Source organism: Helicoverpa armigera, chromosome 24 (assembly GCF_030705265.1).
Source record: "Helicoverpa armigera isolate CAAS_96S chromosome 24, ASM3070526v1, whole genome shotgun sequence".
In the NCBI taxonomy this organism is placed as follows: Eukaryota; Metazoa; Arthropoda; class Insecta; order Lepidoptera; family Noctuidae; genus Helicoverpa; species Helicoverpa armigera.
Window position 1 is genome coordinate 2,839,068 of NC_087143.1, and position 19,149 is coordinate 2,858,216.

Below are 19,149 nucleotides of genomic sequence, written 5' to 3' on the forward strand. Positions count from 1 at the left end.
AAGTGATTTTATTGCAATGACAAAAAAATTTTCAGCGGAATACTGAAAATAAAACACAGCGAGTATTATAAAACGTGAGTTGCTTGGGTGGTACCCCCACAACTACATTAAAAACCACCAAAACACCAGCCTATAGAGTATTTGTATTTATTAGTATTTGGGTTCGATACCAGAGCAACTTTTGTAAGTTACAAGCACGTACTTACTATTTTAGTATATTTTGGATAACAATGGTTGAGTTGAAATGCCGAATTTAAAGCGAAAAGCAAGTTCCACATAAATAAAGAAATTTCTGTTGACTGTACTTAGTTCAGGCAGCAGTTTTAGCTTCCTGAATTCACTGAAGCAAATCTAATTGCCAGCACCCGTGCCTTTGTATTTTAAATAGTTTTATATTATGTACGCGTTCAGATAAATAATTTCCAGTTTAATGACGACGGTTAAAAAGCTCTCATTCATTCAAATAATTCTGACCCACTGTATTATTTTGTTAGTGCCTACATTTCACGTTAGCAGAAGCCTCGAGTATAAAACAGTATAAGTCTCGAGTATAAGTCGTGGTGGAAAGAACCAACTTCTCGAGTAATGAGGGTGTGGGTTCGATTCCAGTTCAGGCAAGTACCAATGCAACTTCTCTAAGTTTGTATGTACCTATAAGTTTATCTTGGACACCAATGGCTGATAAAAAGGTGAAGGATAACATCTTGAGGCAACCTGGACTATATAGTCTGAAATCACCAACCCGCATTGAGCAAGCGTGGTGATTAATGCTCAATCCTTCTCCGTGTGAGAGGAGGCCCGAGACCAGCAATGGAAAGATAAGAACGCTGTAACAGTAACAGTAACAGAAGCCTCGAGATGAATTTGAGAAAGGTCTGACACTAAGGCTTGTTAGGTGATTAAACCTCACTCGGTAAGAGAAGGAGAAATTAATGAACAAGATACTGTACAGATTTGACCTTTAGTACGAGCTGCAAATATAGACAAAAATAAGACCTATAAGAAATACAAGTGACGTTTGACACAGAACTAAGAATCAAAGATGGCGCCGTAAGTAGGGCACTATCGAACAACCTCTGAGAGACGTCAGATTTATAACCCTCGTATTTTGTAAGCCACACGAGTATGCTCGGAGATATATTCGATTTAGCCTAATACGACAGCGACGTGGTTCGTGACTCTTGACGTTTCAACTGGATCTAAAGTACCTACCATGCAGTACCTACTTATACACCAATGACATGTATGATATTGTGACCCACTTTGTCTATCGTTTGAAACTGTCAAAACAACAAAGTTTTAGGCTAGGCCCACGATAAAATGACCGATTTTTTGTAGGGAAAAATAGAACACACTGATAGCAATAACAATACAGCCCGATTAACTTTCCTACAAAAAGTCTGTACGAGTAGTAGATAGGTACATGGATAATAAAATACGATTCTGTATGTATACTTGAACTCCAATTTTGGAATCAATTTAGATTTAGTGAACTGGCTTTCCGGTTAGAAATCTCGGAATCTCAATTTGTACCACTTTTTATGAATTTTACTTTGCTTTCGGAAAACCTACCGGCAAAACAGTTTTCCGTTGATCCTTAATCCCTTACTATTAGGGCCAAATATTATTTTATCTGTGATTGAAAGCTATTGAAGAGCTCCCGGTTAAGTCAAAGCCGCGCGGATCAATCTATCGTAAGGTTAAGCAACGCTTGTCGCGGTCGGTCCGTGGATCAACTTGTAATGATGAAATCTTGGCAGAATTTATGACTTGGAAGTCTCACCAAGGGGTGTTGGGTTGCCCCGGTAACTGCGGCGAAGAATATTGATAGTCAATCGCTGCATGTTAAACACTGGTCCTCAGCTGCATCCGTTTAGACTGGAAGCCGACCCCAGCGTAATTCGGAAAAGGCTAGGCATATGATGATGCATTATTGAAAATCCCACTTTTCCACATTAAAACTCATTGTACATACACGACACGAATCTACGATTTTTATATCACCATTTCAATATAGTAGATTTTCTCCAAATCTCACTGCACTTTAAAATACACGACAAAAGAGCAGAGTTCAATACATTCTAGAAAGGACGGAGCGTCGAGTTTTCAGGACATCGTAGTTTTAGTTTTGTTAATAAATCTTTTGTTTTGTTGTTCTTGTTTTGTTTTGTGTGCTTTATTGTTTTTACGGTTTAGCCATTTATATGGTTTCTACTGCCTTATGTTTGAGTAAATTGGACACGTAAAACCACGCGGATTAAGATAGATGATTTTATAACGTATACATGAGTGGTATTACATGAGATGGGAAAATGGAGTAGGTGTAGAGTCTAAAAATGTGGCAATTAAGTTGGCTTGTAATGAATTCGCTGTGAACTTTGGAGCGGTAAAGTTATAAGAGGAGAACTGAAGCATTTTGATCATAATTGTTTACAATGAAATAATTTTCAGGATAAATGTTTCTTAAAGGAACATTTCCACCAGCCAAACTTCTGTCATCCTTTAACATAATACTCGAAACAATTTCATCCAAATCAAGTTATCACTTAACCTTAAAGTTTCACAAACTAAACAAGTTCATCAAATCCAACACTATTAGCCAAACATTTAATAACTAACTTATCTATAGCAAACAATCTATTTATACTCGAACAAAACGCAGGAAATATTTCATTGTGCAGTTTTAATTAAATTGTGGGGAGGTTGGTACTCATGCCCACACAAAGGTACAGTCAGGGACACTAATGGCTGAGCTACCTTTATAGCTATGCAATTTTGTAGTTTAATACTTTCACGAGATTGTGTAAATTATTTAATAGAACTCCAACGGTGCCACTAAATGTACATAATCCACAAATTTTTTATCATAATCGGTCTTCATTGATAAATCAATAGTATATTTATTCAATACAAGTGTGTTCCCGCGGTTTCACCCTCATCTCTTTTTTTCCGTACTCCGACAAAATATAGCCTACTAGCTTTTGCCAGCGACTTCGTTCGCATGGAATAGTGACTTCCGGCATATTTTTGGTTTGACCAATAGATGGCGCTATATGTCCGGAATAATTTTTTTTTTTAATTTTTTTTTTTTTTTGAAATAAAAACTATCCTATGTCCTTTCTCAAGTTCCAAACTATGTCTGTACCAAATTTCACACAAATCGGTTCAGTAGTTTAGGCGTGAAGAAAAGACAGACAGACAGACAGAGTTACTTTCACATTTATAATATTAGTTAGGATGTTACTCTGGAATAGTCTAGCATTCCAAAAGGAAAGATTCTTTCAAACCGTTTCTGTATTTTCGGAGCCTTTGGGTACAAGCAAACCAAAAAAATAATTCCATCTTAATTTATTAGGTACCATTATGTTGCGTTTTAATTGGTTTTAATGTATACCTTTGAAAATGCTCGTAACTATTAAACAGGTTTTTCAGGAACTGTGGTAAATGTCCCCGACTGTACTTACCCGTTAAGTGCTTAATTGATTGCATACATAGGGAATACATTCAAATGCACATATTATGCCTATTCAAGGAACCAGTAGGTGCTAGTAATTGGATTCTGTTAAACAAAGGCGTCAATGGTTTTCACTTTAATGTAATAAACTGCACTTCCTGATATGGTTGTATCTAGTAGGTATTTGGTCGGAGACAAATGCAAAAAAGTTTGTTTCGCATGTATCCTGAAAGGTCTGGCATTATTTCAAGCAATGCAATTAGTTAAGGTTGTTTCTAAACTAGGATATGCTAATCTTCTAATGCCTGAAGATTTTGATATTTTGGTCCTAAGCGTACACAATACAAATTATCAGATTCATCACAAGCATTTAGCAATAGTCGCTTAAAGATCGAGTCGTAGCTTGTATTTGCGTAGCCTATGTACGAAGTTGGAAAATTCAATTCCAATGTTTTCGGCATATTTTTGACTAGTTTTTCTGCCCACTTTTTTTTAAATTAATTTATCCATATTTGAGCGATGCGTTTATCAAAAAAGTGAAGTCACGTTCGTAGCAAGTACGCGTATGTTCGCATTTAGTATCCTAGTTTAGAGGATTACTACATTAGGTAGTTTGTAGTATTTATCTCCTGAAACAACTGTAACTACTCTAAATCTGTGTAAGTAACGATTGTCTTAGTTTAGATTTACGTTTTAGGTGTTCGTGCGGTTTTCATTGTACCTCTCCAAATATCTCAGGAGACTAGGTACTGATTGGGAGGCAAAGGAACTAGTGAGACAGAAATATTACAAAACCATTTGGAGTATTTTTATAAAAATACACGACAAAAAGAATGCTGTACTCTGAATAAAAAAATACCTAGGTCACTACAAACTCATTTTAAAACATGAATAAAAAATCCAAATCAAAGTCAAATATTATTATATTTGTACAAAGTCAAATATTATTATATTTGACTTAAAAGCAGGTAAAAAATAATATCTATCTCCATAATTTAAGCGTGTCCACACCCTTCAATTTTCTTCAAAATATTTTCGACCAATCACATTGTCTGGTACCATGGAGCCCCAAAATACATTATCTCTGTCTGCAATCGGCTTACATAAATCGAAATGGTTTACCGTCACGTACAAACTACTTACTATGAGCAACCAATACTATTATGATCATGTTTGTTTGACCTACAAACACTGAAATATATTTGTGTAGGTCATGAATGAGCACGTAAAATCCTTACTAATATTACGTACCAGCTTCCGCCCGCGGGTTCGCCCGCGTAGAGTTCGGTTATATCGCGTTTCCAACAGAACTCTTCAAAAGTCTGGGATAAAAACTATCCTATGTTCTTTCTCAGTGGTTTAGACGTGAAAGCCTAACAAACAGACAGATAGACAGAGTTACTTTCGCATTTATAATATTAGTAGGGATAAATGGGAAAGTAAGGTTGTTTGTTAGGCTTTCACGCTGAAACGTCTGAACCGTGGAGATAGGCTTATTTTTGTGTTTTGCGGGACTTAGTTTCGTAGGAAATTGGGACATGAACGAAGTCGCGGGTGAAAACTAACCTATAATGTTAGTATGTATACTTATGTATAGTTCTACATAGGTCAGGGAAAAGAGGTCAGACGTCAAATTTCACGTGGAATCAATGCTTAGTTAGTCTATTTTTATCAGTTACTTAAGCAATATACGGACAACTTTTTTTTACATATGTAAGGATTTAAATTAAACATAGGGTAAATAATGTGATGTAAATGTTCCTACTGTAATCAAACAAACTGACCTTTTGGGACAATGTAAAGACCTAGGACATTACTTTTAATTTTATTGTTTGAGTCTACAATAACATTAGAAGGTCAAGGCCGCAATAGATAAAGAAAAATCTACATACAAACAATTAGATAGGTACCTAAATGTTAATACTTAAATACATACATGCAAAGATTTGTTTGTCAGAGATTTACATTGTATTGAGTCGTTTGTTATTTTGAGTTTAATTATTTCTTGGAAAGATAATAAATAATTTGACATTCAAATTCTTCTCTCAGAATCTTCATATTAGAAACTAGCTGGATTCCCACGGTTTAATTCGCTTCCCGTGGGAGTACTACCCGTACCGGGATAAAACAGCCTATATTACTCGGGAAGTGTAGCTTTCCAACAGTGAAACAAATCAGTTCAGCAGTTTCAGAGCCTTCAGGGTACAAAGAAACAAAAAAAAATATCCTCTTTATTATGTTAGTAAAGCTTAAAATAAAAAAATATCATTATTTTCTTTCGTTAAAGTAACAATAGATATTGAACCTTCGCTTATCGTTAAGTTCAAATCTATCACTCTAAAAAGTCATTAAACTACGAGTATTTATAGAAGAAAAATGCTATAAAATTCTTTCATTTAAAAATAAACGAGCGATTATTTGAAAGCAGAGCATTTTCATTCGTTTTTATAGCTAGATAAGATTGCTATTTTATTATTAAAAGGGTTATTGTTATCTCTCAGAATGTAATTTAGAAACCTTACGCGTCATAAAAATAGCGTTAAAGTCTACAGAGTTCATATGAGGTAATTAGGTGTAGTTTATGTATGTATGAGCACACACGTGATAGTGTTCTGTATAAATATCTTCATTTTGCTCTCTTTTATGTTTTTGTTTTTAATAAAAAATGTCTGATGTTTATTTTTATAACAAACATTAAAATACAGGATGATCAGCGATATAATCAACACAAAGTTAAAACCGAGTGCAATTGTACACAGATGTTCCTTAAATATAATATGGAAGCAGGTTAAGTGGTTATTGCTATGGACTCGGGTGAAATCGCTCGAAAAAGTTCGAATTTCAGTATATGTAGGTACTCAACGATGGGGCATAGAATTGAATGCGGAAGGCAAATAAGAAAATCCTGGCCTAGGAAGTAATATCAATAATTTCACACTAAATCTACACAATATAGATGCTCACACACACACACACACACACACACACACACTAAAAACTGTAATAGTTACCTGCTAATTTATTTCGTATATAATTATATTCTATGTACTTAGTAATTAGCGTAATGTTCGATTAAATAATTCTATGTAAATTTACTGCAAGCTGTGAAGTTACCTATCACCAAATAAAATTTTGCTTCCAAAAATCACGCTTGGCTAGTGTCCTATAACTTAGTGACTTAAGACACTATTTAGTGCCAATCAAGCAATTCATATCACTTTTTTAATTGACTGTGATAGTTCTTTAAATTACCATAATCGTCATGGCATCATCGTTTTAGAAACACTGAATTTAGGCCTTTTATTTGACCCCTATTAAAGCAGGTCTAGAAATAATATTAGATCATCATTCTAATTGGTACTTCAAGGAAATATCGGAGAAAAACATTGCGGTTGGCTGTTCATTGACCTATCATCACAAAACGCACAGAACAAGCGAAGTAAAATTGTATTTCGAGTATTTCTGTCACGAAGAATGTATTTAATATTTATTACGTCGAAAAATTTAAGCTCATTGGCATAAATGCATGAATAAAATTATTTTCAGCTGAAAAGCTGACTGAAGCTGTTGACTCACGATTGTCATTTGTTTTTATTTCTTTACCATTCTACCTCGAAACAACAAACTGTGATTTATCCCTTGTCTTGTAAAACATGAAAAAGTCACAACACTATAAAGCTGAACACACTATAGCTCCTCCACTGAGTTGTAAGCCATCCAATCATGAATGGCCATTGATAACACAAATCCATTCAAAAATTCACAATCCACTATTTTTCCACAACATTTTTCACCACTACACACACTAAATTACAATTTGAAAACACTATATTTCAAAATATGGCGGCAAATTGCGAAATAAAAAAAAAGCGCGGTAAAAATCTGGCGGGAAAATTCGATACGGTGTTGGAAGCCACACGACTTGCTCGCTCGGCAGTCGGGCGATAACTGAAAATGTTGCTAGAATTCAGGCTTCAGGCTAGTGACATTTTCAGGTCTGTAATTTACTGGAGCCTGGAAAACAGCTGTTCGTATTAACGTGAAATTAATCAATCTTAGAATGTTTGGTACTCAATCTGTTCTAAAATTGAAATTTAATATGGCTTCAGCTTGTTTTGTTTTGAAAAGAGGTTTAACGTAATGTAGGTTAAGGCTTACGAGATTATTTGATAAAGCTATCGAGTATTTTAGTAGGCAATTGAAACATACAAGGATATCATTTATTCAGTCATTAAGAGTCTGATACTCCGTTCCACTCCGTCTAGAGTTGGAAGAGTTATTTACATCTGATTTCAATTACAGTTGGGATGTTGGCTGCCTAATTATGAACCTACATATTTTGATGCATAAACTTCCTAATTGGGACTTTATGCAATAGAGAATCAGGAGATTTTCTTTTGGAACTCCGAACCATCGAATACTATTTACCTGAGTTACATAATAATGCTCATATCGGTACAATATTACGGTTCTAAAATAACTTTATTTATTTAAAACTATTTTCCTGTTTCGTTAAATTATCTCACTTTAATAATACCTAATTGCGAAAGTTACAGGGTTTGTTAGCTTGAACCGATTGATGACAATAATATTTTTGTATAGGGATGAAATTAACTAAATACTTACTGTTAGTAACTATAAGGGCTCGGAGATTGTTCGAAAGAGGTACCGCGGCCCTGGTACACAAAGCTCTCAAAGAGGAACATGGTGGGTTTTAGCACGATAATATTATCGTTTTAGTCAGTAAAAGTCTGACACTCCTTCATGCTGCACCTACAGCGGAAGGGGTCACTTAACGATTTACCACCTTTTGTTGAGATAGATATACATAAAGATACCTACTTACTTCTCGTAGGTACTTAATTTTCTTTAGGTATACAAGGAAATACGCAAGAAAAAAGCCAGTCATCTATCCATATTTGTGTCTTCTACCATATACCTAAAGCCAGTCATACATACATTTTTGTGTCTTTTATTATATGGACATACTAGCTTCCGCCCGCGGCTTCGCCCGCGTAGAGTTCGGTTATATCGCGTTTCCCAGAGAATTCTTCAAAAGTCCGGTATAAAAACTATCCTATATTCTTTCTAAAGGTTAACTCTATCTCTGTACCAAATTTTATTAAAATCAGTTCAGTGGTTTAGACGTGAAAGCGTAACAGACAGACAGGCAGACAGAGTTACTTTCGCATTTATTATATTAGTAGGGATACTTTGATCTCTCACACGTCGTCTCTTGTTTATATGTTTGACACACAGATTGAAGCACGTTGTTATAATAATCAGGTTAGTTATTTTCCTTTACAAAGGGAACTGGGGCAAGTTTACGCATTTCTGCATGAATGAGCTTTCTAGCTCCATTAGTAGTGTGTTTGCACGAGATATTTTGTTTTGTTGTTGTGATTTTATTTAGTTATTGATGTATATGAGCTAACAGTAGGTAATAATATATGTACCTACCTAACTAGGTACTGAAATAGAGCTGACGGTGACTTCTAGATGAACTACTAGCCGGTTTTTTGATCCGTTTCCCGAGGGGACTACTTAATTAAAGGAATTACAAAGTAATCTATGTTTTTGTCTGTCAGTGTGTGAAATTTTATTTAAATGCGCTCAATAGTTGTATTGTAGCGTGTAAGGATTTTCAATTCAAAGTGACACCCCATATTTTTTTTTCTTTGATCTAGTTTTGTGGCAGTTGGGAAATCAAGTTCTCTTCTTCCTTGGTGTGGTAGAAGGGAGTATCAGACTCTCACCACTGACTAAAACCCACCAAACACCATGTTAGTTCTGGAGCCTTTCATGTACCAACGCTACAGTAACTCTTTTAAACAATACCACAGCCCCGACAGGCATTTTTAAGACCTTCTTGCATTTAAAAACTTCAATCGTAAATCGCACCTCTTGTAGATAAGAATTTCATTTGAAATTTTATCGAGGTTGCAACATTTTACACGAAATATATTTTGTAGTATTTCTCGAAACCTACGAAAGATTCTAGCGCATTCATAATGAAAATACCGACGCTTTCGAAGTTTAAAAGGAAATAATCCATCAAGAATGTGGATTTTCACCCGCGAGGTATTTTTAGCTAGTTTAAATCATAATTTTAGGTTATTGTTGTTTCTGAATTGTTTGAATGAGTTGTGGATTTGTACGGATTCGTTGTCATACATAGGTAAATCATAAATAGCTTCTGTAACGGGTAGGTAACTTAGTAGATCGCCGTTTCTGAATTTGTTTATATTTTAGATAACTAAGTGTTTATGTAGATAATAATACGATACGATACTTTTATAGCTAACTGAGTACCTACTCAGATGACCAAATCCATCGGCTAAAGGTTTGGTCGAAGAACAAGATAGGTACCAGGAAACGCTTTTAGTGGTAACAATCGTCACTTAGGTGGCATGGTGTGAATCTTAGCAGTTTCAAGATCTGATGGAACAATTATTTTCAACTTCTATCGATCTTTTCATATTGTTTCTTTTGAATAGAATCTGTCAGCTTTTATCCGGATAGGATCCACATGTACCTACCCATATTCGCAAAAATAAATAAGTTCTCAGTTCTGATACTGGAAGTAGTTCCCTCCCTCATGCATCCGGAAAGACTGGAACCGGCTAGTACGTAGGTACGTTAGGTGCCTACATAAAACATTTTCAATGGTCTTAGGATTCCGTGTGTAAAACCCCGGAAGACAATAAAATTCTCCAAGGAGTTGTAACTCGGTTTGTTACTGGTGATAAACTTGGAATGTTTTAAGTTCCTCCATTCGTCCTCTGAGAATAACACTAACTTTAGTAATTACTTAGGTACTATAGTAGTTTGTATCGCTCACGTTTTACTAGTGAGAAGAGATGAACAGAACTAAATTGGAGTTTTATTGGCAAGTTTGTTGTAAGAAATTGATTTAGTAATGAGATTCTTTCTTGGTACTTTGCTACTGTTTTATTATCTTCTACTCCTGTAAGAATTTAAAGAGACAAGGACATTTTAAAAAGTCTGAATAACTTCCAACGTTGTATACTTTTTAACTTTGGAGCATTACTAATATTTGTATAAGCGCCATCTAGTGGTCAAACTGTAAACTAAAGTTTTACAAACAATGACTCTGGGTGGCGCTGCTTTAAATAAAGCTTCCTTCGAGCTTAAAAATATTAAAATCATTTGATTCTGAAAACTTTCACTGCAAATGTAATTTTTGTTAAAAAATTACATATTTCATTTAATATAATAAAAAAATGAATATCACTCAACAACGAAGTAATTAATATCTCTGTCGATGGGCGTCAATAGTTACGCAGTACATCGTGTTTTATGTTGAAAAGTTATAGGTTATAGACCCTTATAAACCCTTTGTCCTGAAGGTCAAAAAGTTAAGGAACATGCTAATAGCTATAAAGTTGAAAAACAATTCGCAAAAAGATTCTCTCCGGCGGGGAATCGAACCCCGGTCTCCCGCGTGACAGGCGGGGATACTTACCACTATACTACCGAAGACTTGCTTATAGGGTTGAAATAGTGTATTAATTTATACAGCAGACACAAATCTCATTACGAGGTGGCATTATGTCAACGCGCCGCGCCGATTGGTCAAATATATTTGACGGCTGGTTATGGTTTGGTTATCGTTATAATTACATGGTGCAATCAAGTTGTTGCAAATAATTATATTTCACAATAAAAGTTAACACGGTGAATGAGAGTCATGTTGTGAGGAAGGTGATGAGTATGAACGTGGACGGATATAGTGGAAGAGGAAGACCAAAGAAACGATGGATGGATTGTGTGAAAGTAGATATGGTAAGAAAGAATGTTACTTGTGAGATGACGGCAGATAGAAGGGTATGGAAGAAGAAAACATGCTGCGCCGACCCCAAATAAAATTGGGATAAGGGCAGGAGGATGATGAATAAAAGTTAACACGGTGCAGGTAAGTAGTTCTATATAACTAATCTAAGTAAGTACTTACTATAATCGCTAGTCTCAAGAAATTCCTTTTCTACTGCATTTTGCTGCTAGTTTCCGATGAAATTGGAAAGCAAACTAAAGTCCTAGTCGAAACGCTTTCAGCTTTAGTAGCTGAGCAAACACTTCGAATGTTTGCATTTCTGCTAGTTCTTAGAAGAAAGATTCTCTAAGAATAAGAACGTTATTATTAGTGTTTATAATAATATCTAGGTACTAGTCATATATCTACTATGTCTATTTACATAAAAAGACAAAGTCTAATCTAGCCAACATCACGACAATAATTAGGGTTATAATAGCTAATTAGGGTTATAATAACTATTAGGTAAGTAATGTGTGGTTATAATACAAAAATAAAATATAGGTACGTTTTATGCAATGCAAAAGGTAGATAGCACTAAGTGCAAATTTTTGTCCAGGTAGGTACCTATCCGATTGTGGAGACTGAATTTGTTAATTATGATAATTTTATGTTCAAAATTTGCATATTTTTAAATAGATTTGATTTTATTTACCACGTTCGACACGTGTTTAAGGAAAATGTCAATACGAAATTTTCTTAAACACGTGACGAACATCTGTTTAACATTTTTGTAGTAGGTACCTAAAACTACTTATGTTTTAGATTCTTACGGACCTATGATTTAGGTACATACCTACTTCCCAACAAACAAAAAATCCTCTCATAGTGGCTAAAAATGCCAAAAATAAATTTCTTATAAAAGCCGTATTAACGCTAATAAGGGTGCGTTTGGGCACAAATTACAAGAACAATAACCTCAAACCCCCCTTATATTTGCTTTATTGTCAGCTTCTTTTTCTTATATGTACTTTATTATAGCAAGCGATAAGGGAGTCAAACTAATAAAAGCAAAAGGATTTGCTCTTAAAAAGCCAACCAACCTTATACATGTTTTATAATGGCGAGCAACAAGGGAGTAAAACTTATAGCGGCAAGACAAATTCTATTTTAAAGCAATTCGCCCTAAAATCAGTGTTTGAGATTCTGCAACAAGTGTTTTGTTGAATGATTTTTCACAGTTTGGCAGCGTCAACGAGTATTTTAAAGAAAACAAGAACCATGATTAATTTCATTTATTTTTTTTAGTGTACCTGAATCCGAGAGTATATTGTGTTTGTTTATTGAGAAAACTGTTGGGAATTCAAACGTATGATAAAATGTGGTACAAAAAGTGTAATTATATCAATGCGCCCTTGAATTTGAGTAGTTTTGACGTAAAAATGTGAATAATTATTAGGGCATGTTTTTTATAACGCTTTTACAAGGGTAATATCATTCTCACAACGTCTATTAGAAATCTATAAGATTATAAGCTCTGTAATGGCAACTTTTATTCCATCTGCTATCGCCATTTTATTTACCGTTAGGGTTCCTTTCATCATTCCGTAGCTGTATTAATATTAGCTATATTACATTTTAGGTATTATCACAATGGTCGTATTTACGGAGAAGATCTCTCTGTCCAAAACAAGAGATGGCCATGGAATTTGACACATTTTATCGTACGAAGAAAATGTTTTCATTGCAAATATCAGACTTTGTCGAACATACCTTCACACTTTGTGATTGGTCGTGAAAAAATAGAAGTTTTGCTACTATTCACCTTCTTGTTTTGTCAAAATTGTAAAGAGTACAAAGGAGATCATCCATTTCGTACCCAAAACTGAAAGTGCCGGCCAGAGTAAAAAAATTATATATTCTTGTAGAGAATAATGCCCTGAACATTTTTTACTACTACAAGAATCGTCTACAATTAACCCCCCGGCTGCTATTTGACTTTGAAAATACCAAAAAATCCCACAATGTTTGGAGCATTGCATTACGGCTCCAAACTGGAGAAGGCAGCCGCTGCCTTCAAAGGACTCCTACCCAACCTGGGAAGTCATCAAATGACTCCCCTCTCGCTGTGGGGAAGTTAGACTCCTACTGACTAAAACCCATCATGTGGTAGCCAGAACCGCGGTAATTCTTTCGACTCATTCGATTCTTTAGACTGCCTCGTTGGTCTTGTGGTTGCAAGCGCGGCTGCTGTGCTCGAGGTCTCGGGTTCGAGTCCTGGGTCGGGCCGAAATCGCTTTGTGGATTTTCTTAACCTTTCACAAAGCAGCCCCAGCCAGTCTGGAAGTTGGTGATTGATTCACCCGTGCATCGGAGAGCACGTAAATGTCGATCCTGCGCCTGATCTCTCTCCGGTCGTGTCGGATTGCCGTGCTTTTAGCGGGGACAAAGCCTATTGGGGCTGCGGGATTGTTCGAAAGAATTACCGCGACCCTGGTTTCCCCATGATTCGTTTTAATCTGTAAGTGTCTGACTTCCCACAGCCCAAGTCATTTGATGACTTGACAGGTTGGGCAGGAGTCCTTTGAAGGCAGCGGCTGCCTTCTCCAGTTTGGGGCCGTTATGTAATGCTCCAAACATTGTGAGATTTTTTGGTATTTTCAAAGTCAAATAGCAGCCGGGGGGTTAATTGTAGACGATTCTTGTAATAGCAAAAAATCTTCAGGGCATTATTCTCTACAAGAATCTACTATTTATTTCTTTTGGCCGCCACTTTCATTTTTGGGTACAAATTGTTCGAGACTTGAATGATCTCCTTTGATTTATGATCTTTATTGAAGATGAATGTGAATATTGTAATCCATAATTTTATTACACATTTCTCAGTAGTAATAAAAAAATTCAATACCTAGCAATGGAAAATAATTATTACTAGGTAAATGTAAATAAATAGATTGTAATATTTTTAATAGATCACTCAAAGCCATTGTGAAATATTATTTTTTACTGCCCAGTTTTTGACATCATCACCGATGTCCATCTTATTCAACTCAAATTTAGTTGAAAATTTATGTCTTCTGCACTACTTACTGTACTTCATTGTCATCTTCCATAAAATCATTGACGGAACCCTCAAGTGATTTGTTGGTATCGGGTTGTCATTTTGTAGTATTATACTCGTAGCAGTAGAAGTGGTATAAGAATATTTTGATATGACCATTTAGAGAATAAGACCTTTTTAATGACTATGTAAGTGATTATGGATTGCGTTCATTCTTGTAAAGACCATATAAAATGCAGAATATTGTTTGTTGGGTAGACATCTTATGAAATGCTCCTATGAGTGTAAAAGTATCAAAGTTAGCTTATGCATTACTATTATAAGAACAGTTAGCCAAATAAAAAGCTTTTATAAGGTTTTAAATATTATAAGGCTTAAAAGCATTGTAAATGCGCTTATGAGAATAACACATTTTCAATCCTTATTATAATCATGTAATTTGGACTTGTTATGGTTAACCCAACCAAATTATAAGAGTAAAGGTAATATTAGCCAAATCTTCTTATATTGTGCCATAATAAGGAACATTGACATAATGAAAGCGATTTTAAAGCAACTATAAGAAATTAGACCTTAAACATATAATTTTATAAGAGTAGCTTGTTTGTTGGGTTATATCTAAACTTATTTAACAGGATTCAAAAGGTCTCAAAATAAAATAAAATAGGTATGACATTGACCTTTAAAAATGGCATGCTTTTCAAGGCTGATGCATTTTGCATATTGATGGCAATGGCAGTTTTATATAGATATTTTTTAATAACCTTTAGTTAAAAATTATGTCGCGTGTATCTGTGCTGACCACAAATAGGTACATAATTGGGATAAGAGCAGGAGAATGATAATGATGAATTACATGAAATGTGTCACCAATTCCAGGATTATTTTGTCCAATAATCACGCCTTCTACCATTTTACGATATAACACCTTCAATAAAAATTAAAGACATGAAGTTAACTTTCAACTGACATTATCATAGCTACCTACATCAGAATACCCACACGTCCTCTCACATTAGACATCATGTCAGACCGCAGTGTCAGACGTGTCAGACATAAATCCCTTGTGACACAAGACAGTTCCGGCCTGTCTAATTAACGTTACTATCTAAAGTTAAATTAGGGCCCATTTAGGATGTCCGCCTGCATTATAGGCAAATTATTACATAGAGATGACATGTGTATTATGACTAAATTATTTTTTTCAATAATCACTGTAGTTAGGTACCTACAATATTATTCGAAAAGTGTGCCGATAAAATAAATGATAGTTTTTTCTCATAACTACAACAGTTTTGAGAAAAAAAAAAACACTTTATTTTGGGAAAACATGATGAATAAATATACCGACTAAACAAACGATGGATGGATTGTGAGAAAGTCATTATAACTAAAAAAAAATGTTAAAATGTTACTTGTGAGATGACGGCAGATAGAGAGAAGAGAGTATGGAAGGGATAGGTAAACATGACGTGTAAAAGGGATGTAATGTCCAACCTGCAAAATAAACGATTTCATCTCATAATAACCGATTCTTCAAACCACACAGACAGAATTTTTGCTGATTACAGGAAACCTGGAAACACTCGTTTAAAGCCCATACTGCATCTGGTTGCATAGGTACTAGGTATAGGTAGATTCTACCTCTATGATAAGCCATGGTCGACAAAGCATACAAAGCTTCCTATTCACAGGTCAGTACACAACAGCGTAAACTGTAGACTACACATACATGTAGTACACAGAGTAAACACACGGTCTATAATCTTTTACAATACCTACGTCATCATTAACTATTAAGTAATCTGTGCTTTTGGTATCTACATTCATACGCATCACCTTCCACACAACATGACTCTCATTCCTCCGCATCACATTCCCTTACCATGACAGCCGGTTTCCACATAGTTTTTTGGGTTAGGGGGAAACTCGCCTCTGGGCCGCGGCCCAGATTACACGGTATAATAACAGTCGGGAAAACTGGTCCGAATGTGCGGGCCAGATTACTATGTGAAAAAAGTGACGGAGGTTAGTCGACCCATTGGGACTTAATTTCATAAAATCCGATAGTTGTGAAATTTTTCACAGCTCAAAATCGTCAGGAGGCAAAAAGACTTGGATCTTTTTCATAATTTTCATCATAAATGTAATACTTTGTCTAGAATACTGAACTCCTAGTAGCTAATATAAACTACGTTGAATAATGAAGTTCCTATAGATATTTGATACGTAGTTTTTATTTTTCCTTTTTTTAATATCTAGATTAGGTGGGATATTTACATATGTAGAATATGTGTGTATAAGTAGGATATAATATTTATTTTTATTTACTTACAGCATGTTAAAAAACCCCATTAAAGTTTTTGTTGCATATTTAGTTCCTATACCTATATATTTAATAATCGCAAAATCGTCAGGAGCTAAAAAAATAAAGATCTTTTTCATAATTTTATCGAAAATATTGATGTCAATATATCCAATGTCAACATAAATGAGTGTTACAAAAATACTCTTGTTGCCAAAAGGGGATTTGTTTTTTCTTGTAACACTCGAAAACAATTTTGATAAAAAGAAACAATGTTTCTATATTTACGTTTTACTTATAAATTGAGATTATTAATTAAGTATCTATAGAAGCTCCATTATTTAACGAAGTTTATATTACGTACTAGGAGTCCAGTATCTAGACAAAGTATTATATTTATGATGAAAATTATGAAAAAGATGTAAGTCTTTTTGCCTCCTGACGATTTTGAGCTGTGAAAAATTTCACAACTATCGGATTTTATGAAATTAAGTCCCAATGGGTCGACTAACCTCCGTCACTTTTTTCACATGGTAATCTGGCCCGCACATTCGGACCAGTTTTCCCGACTGTTATTATACCGTGTAATCTGGGCCGCGGCCCAGAGGCGAGTTTCCTTTGCTATAAGTGCCACTTTCAAACTTAGTTTAGTTTAAATTTTTTTTTAATTGGTCGAATCATATAAAATCTTACGAATAGGTACATAATCGTTAGTTTATAAATTTACCGTATGACGTCGGAAATTGATAAAGTTACGAAAATGTGGACGTAAAATATTACAATTTATCTCCCGTTTAGAATCTTACGAAAGTTTATAAACTTCCTAGTAAATTTATAAACTTACGGATCTTGTTATTTTCCGGTGACATGTGTAGATACTACTACTCTACAACTACTACTCATATTACCTTTCAATCTTACAATATGATCCTCATTTCTTCTCTGCATTATATGCCCATACCATGACAGCCGGTTTTCACACAGTTTCTTGGCTATATTTAAGTACCACATTAATTACCCTTAAATGTATGTAGGTATATACTACTACTATTCATTCTTAACTTTACAATTTACGATACCTACATACTTATCTATTGTAAATTCTGAAATAAATCTGCCTCTCTGTTAACTTTTCATGATAAGATAGCTCAACAAGCTGGATAAAATATGGAAGTATCGTTAAAACTGTCGAAGGATTTATGGTTTTTTATGTTCATGAAAAATTTTGGTTCTGAAATAAGTAGTTTACTTATGTATTTCCGAAATCGATAGAACCTTTCTTAGCTGCTTGTTTGAAAGAGTTGCCGCGTCTCTGGTAGGTACACAAAGGGCTCCAAAATGGAACATGGCGGGTTTGAAGTAAATAAGAATAAACTGCTTGTTTCAAGAATAACTTGCGTAATTAAAGTAATTTCAAAGACAAAAAAACGCATACGCCAAATTTTTCGAAAATGATTTCCGCAATTTGAGAGTTCGGAAACGTTTTGCCGTAATTTTGGGCCTTATTCTGAACGAAAAAGGTCTTCAAGTGCACTTCTTATTCTGAAAACAGGCTTTAACGTAACTATGACCTCTTTTTAGTCTCTGGAGCTTTTAGAAGCTCAGTTGAAAGTTAGAAATAAGTTCGGCAGTTTGAAGTGGAGAAGTGAGTTTGAAGAGCTAGCATACTTTCCCTGCTTAAGTAGAGCCTTCTCTATTTGACATGTTATTTGAACTTTTTTCAAACCCGTTTCTTTAAATGCCTTCATTACTATAGTCAAAAACAATCATACCTTACTTCGCGAACTGATCATTTTAGTCTTATGGGGCACGATAAATTGGTAAGTCTCGGCTGTCATTTGAAGACACAGGCCACAAGGCACAAATTTTTGCCACAAGGCAGTCATTACGTACGGGCCACAAGGCACAAGGCAGTCAGACGCCAAAGAAAGTCTGCCCCATTTATTTATTTCTGCAATTTTTTTAGATATTTCGGCTTCGATTTCAACAAATATACCTAGTACCTTTACTTGGTTCTAATAGCTGGTGAAGTAGCATCTGAACTATTTAGAGGCTTTGTAGGCAAACTAGGACAGTCTCATCGCCTATTCCAGTCTTTCAGCTTGTCAGTTAGGCAGTCTCTATACATGGAAAATTGTGTCTTTTTTTTATTTTATTGGTGATCTGTATTTAAATCTCGTAAAAATCCACTCAGTAGGTACTTTTTGAGATTATTTTAATAAACATACATTAACGGAAGAATTTATTAATGGCAATGATTATAATTTGATATCTATCTAAATAAATCATAAAAAGGAGTTACGGTTTTTTGTTGCATATTATTCTATAAGTCAATTAGAGGTAAAAAACTTATGCAGGCGGATACATTTGGTCTAGCTGAACTTGTTTTTCTAGTTTTTGTCCTTGTTAGGTATTAGCTTTGTCATTGCATACATTTTTAGTCGTTCAAAAACCTAATACTTATTCCGAACAATAATAATATTGTTTAGCAGCTGTGCCGACCATGATATTTAGTATGAAGGTAACTAAGATCAGATATTACCCGTCAATATCTA

The 19,149-nt window shown here is 34.8% G+C and overlaps 1 protein-coding gene and 1 non-coding gene across 8 annotated transcripts in view; both read right to left on the reverse strand.

Moving 5' to 3' along the window:
* Positions 1 to 19,149, reverse strand: part of Mctp (Multiple C2 domain and transmembrane region protein) — a 185,648-nt gene that overhangs the window by 61,368 nt on the left and 105,131 nt on the right. For 2 of the 7 annotated variants that reach the window (XM_064041289.1, XM_064041286.1), the window contains exon 1: positions 7,031 to 7,398. The exons of 3 other annotated variants lie outside the window; for them this stretch is intronic. The gene's annotated coding sequence lies outside the window, so the exon portion shown is untranslated. Of the gene's footprint in view, positions 1 to 7,030; positions 7,399 to 19,149 lie in introns of those variants that run through there. 2 more of the 7 variants (XM_064041287.1, XM_064041288.1) reach the window with 2 other exon arrangements.
* Trnad-guc (transfer RNA aspartic acid (anticodon GUC)) lies at positions 10,886 to 10,957 on the reverse strand. Its single transcript has one exon. It is a non-coding gene; the product is annotated as a tRNA-Asp (tRNA).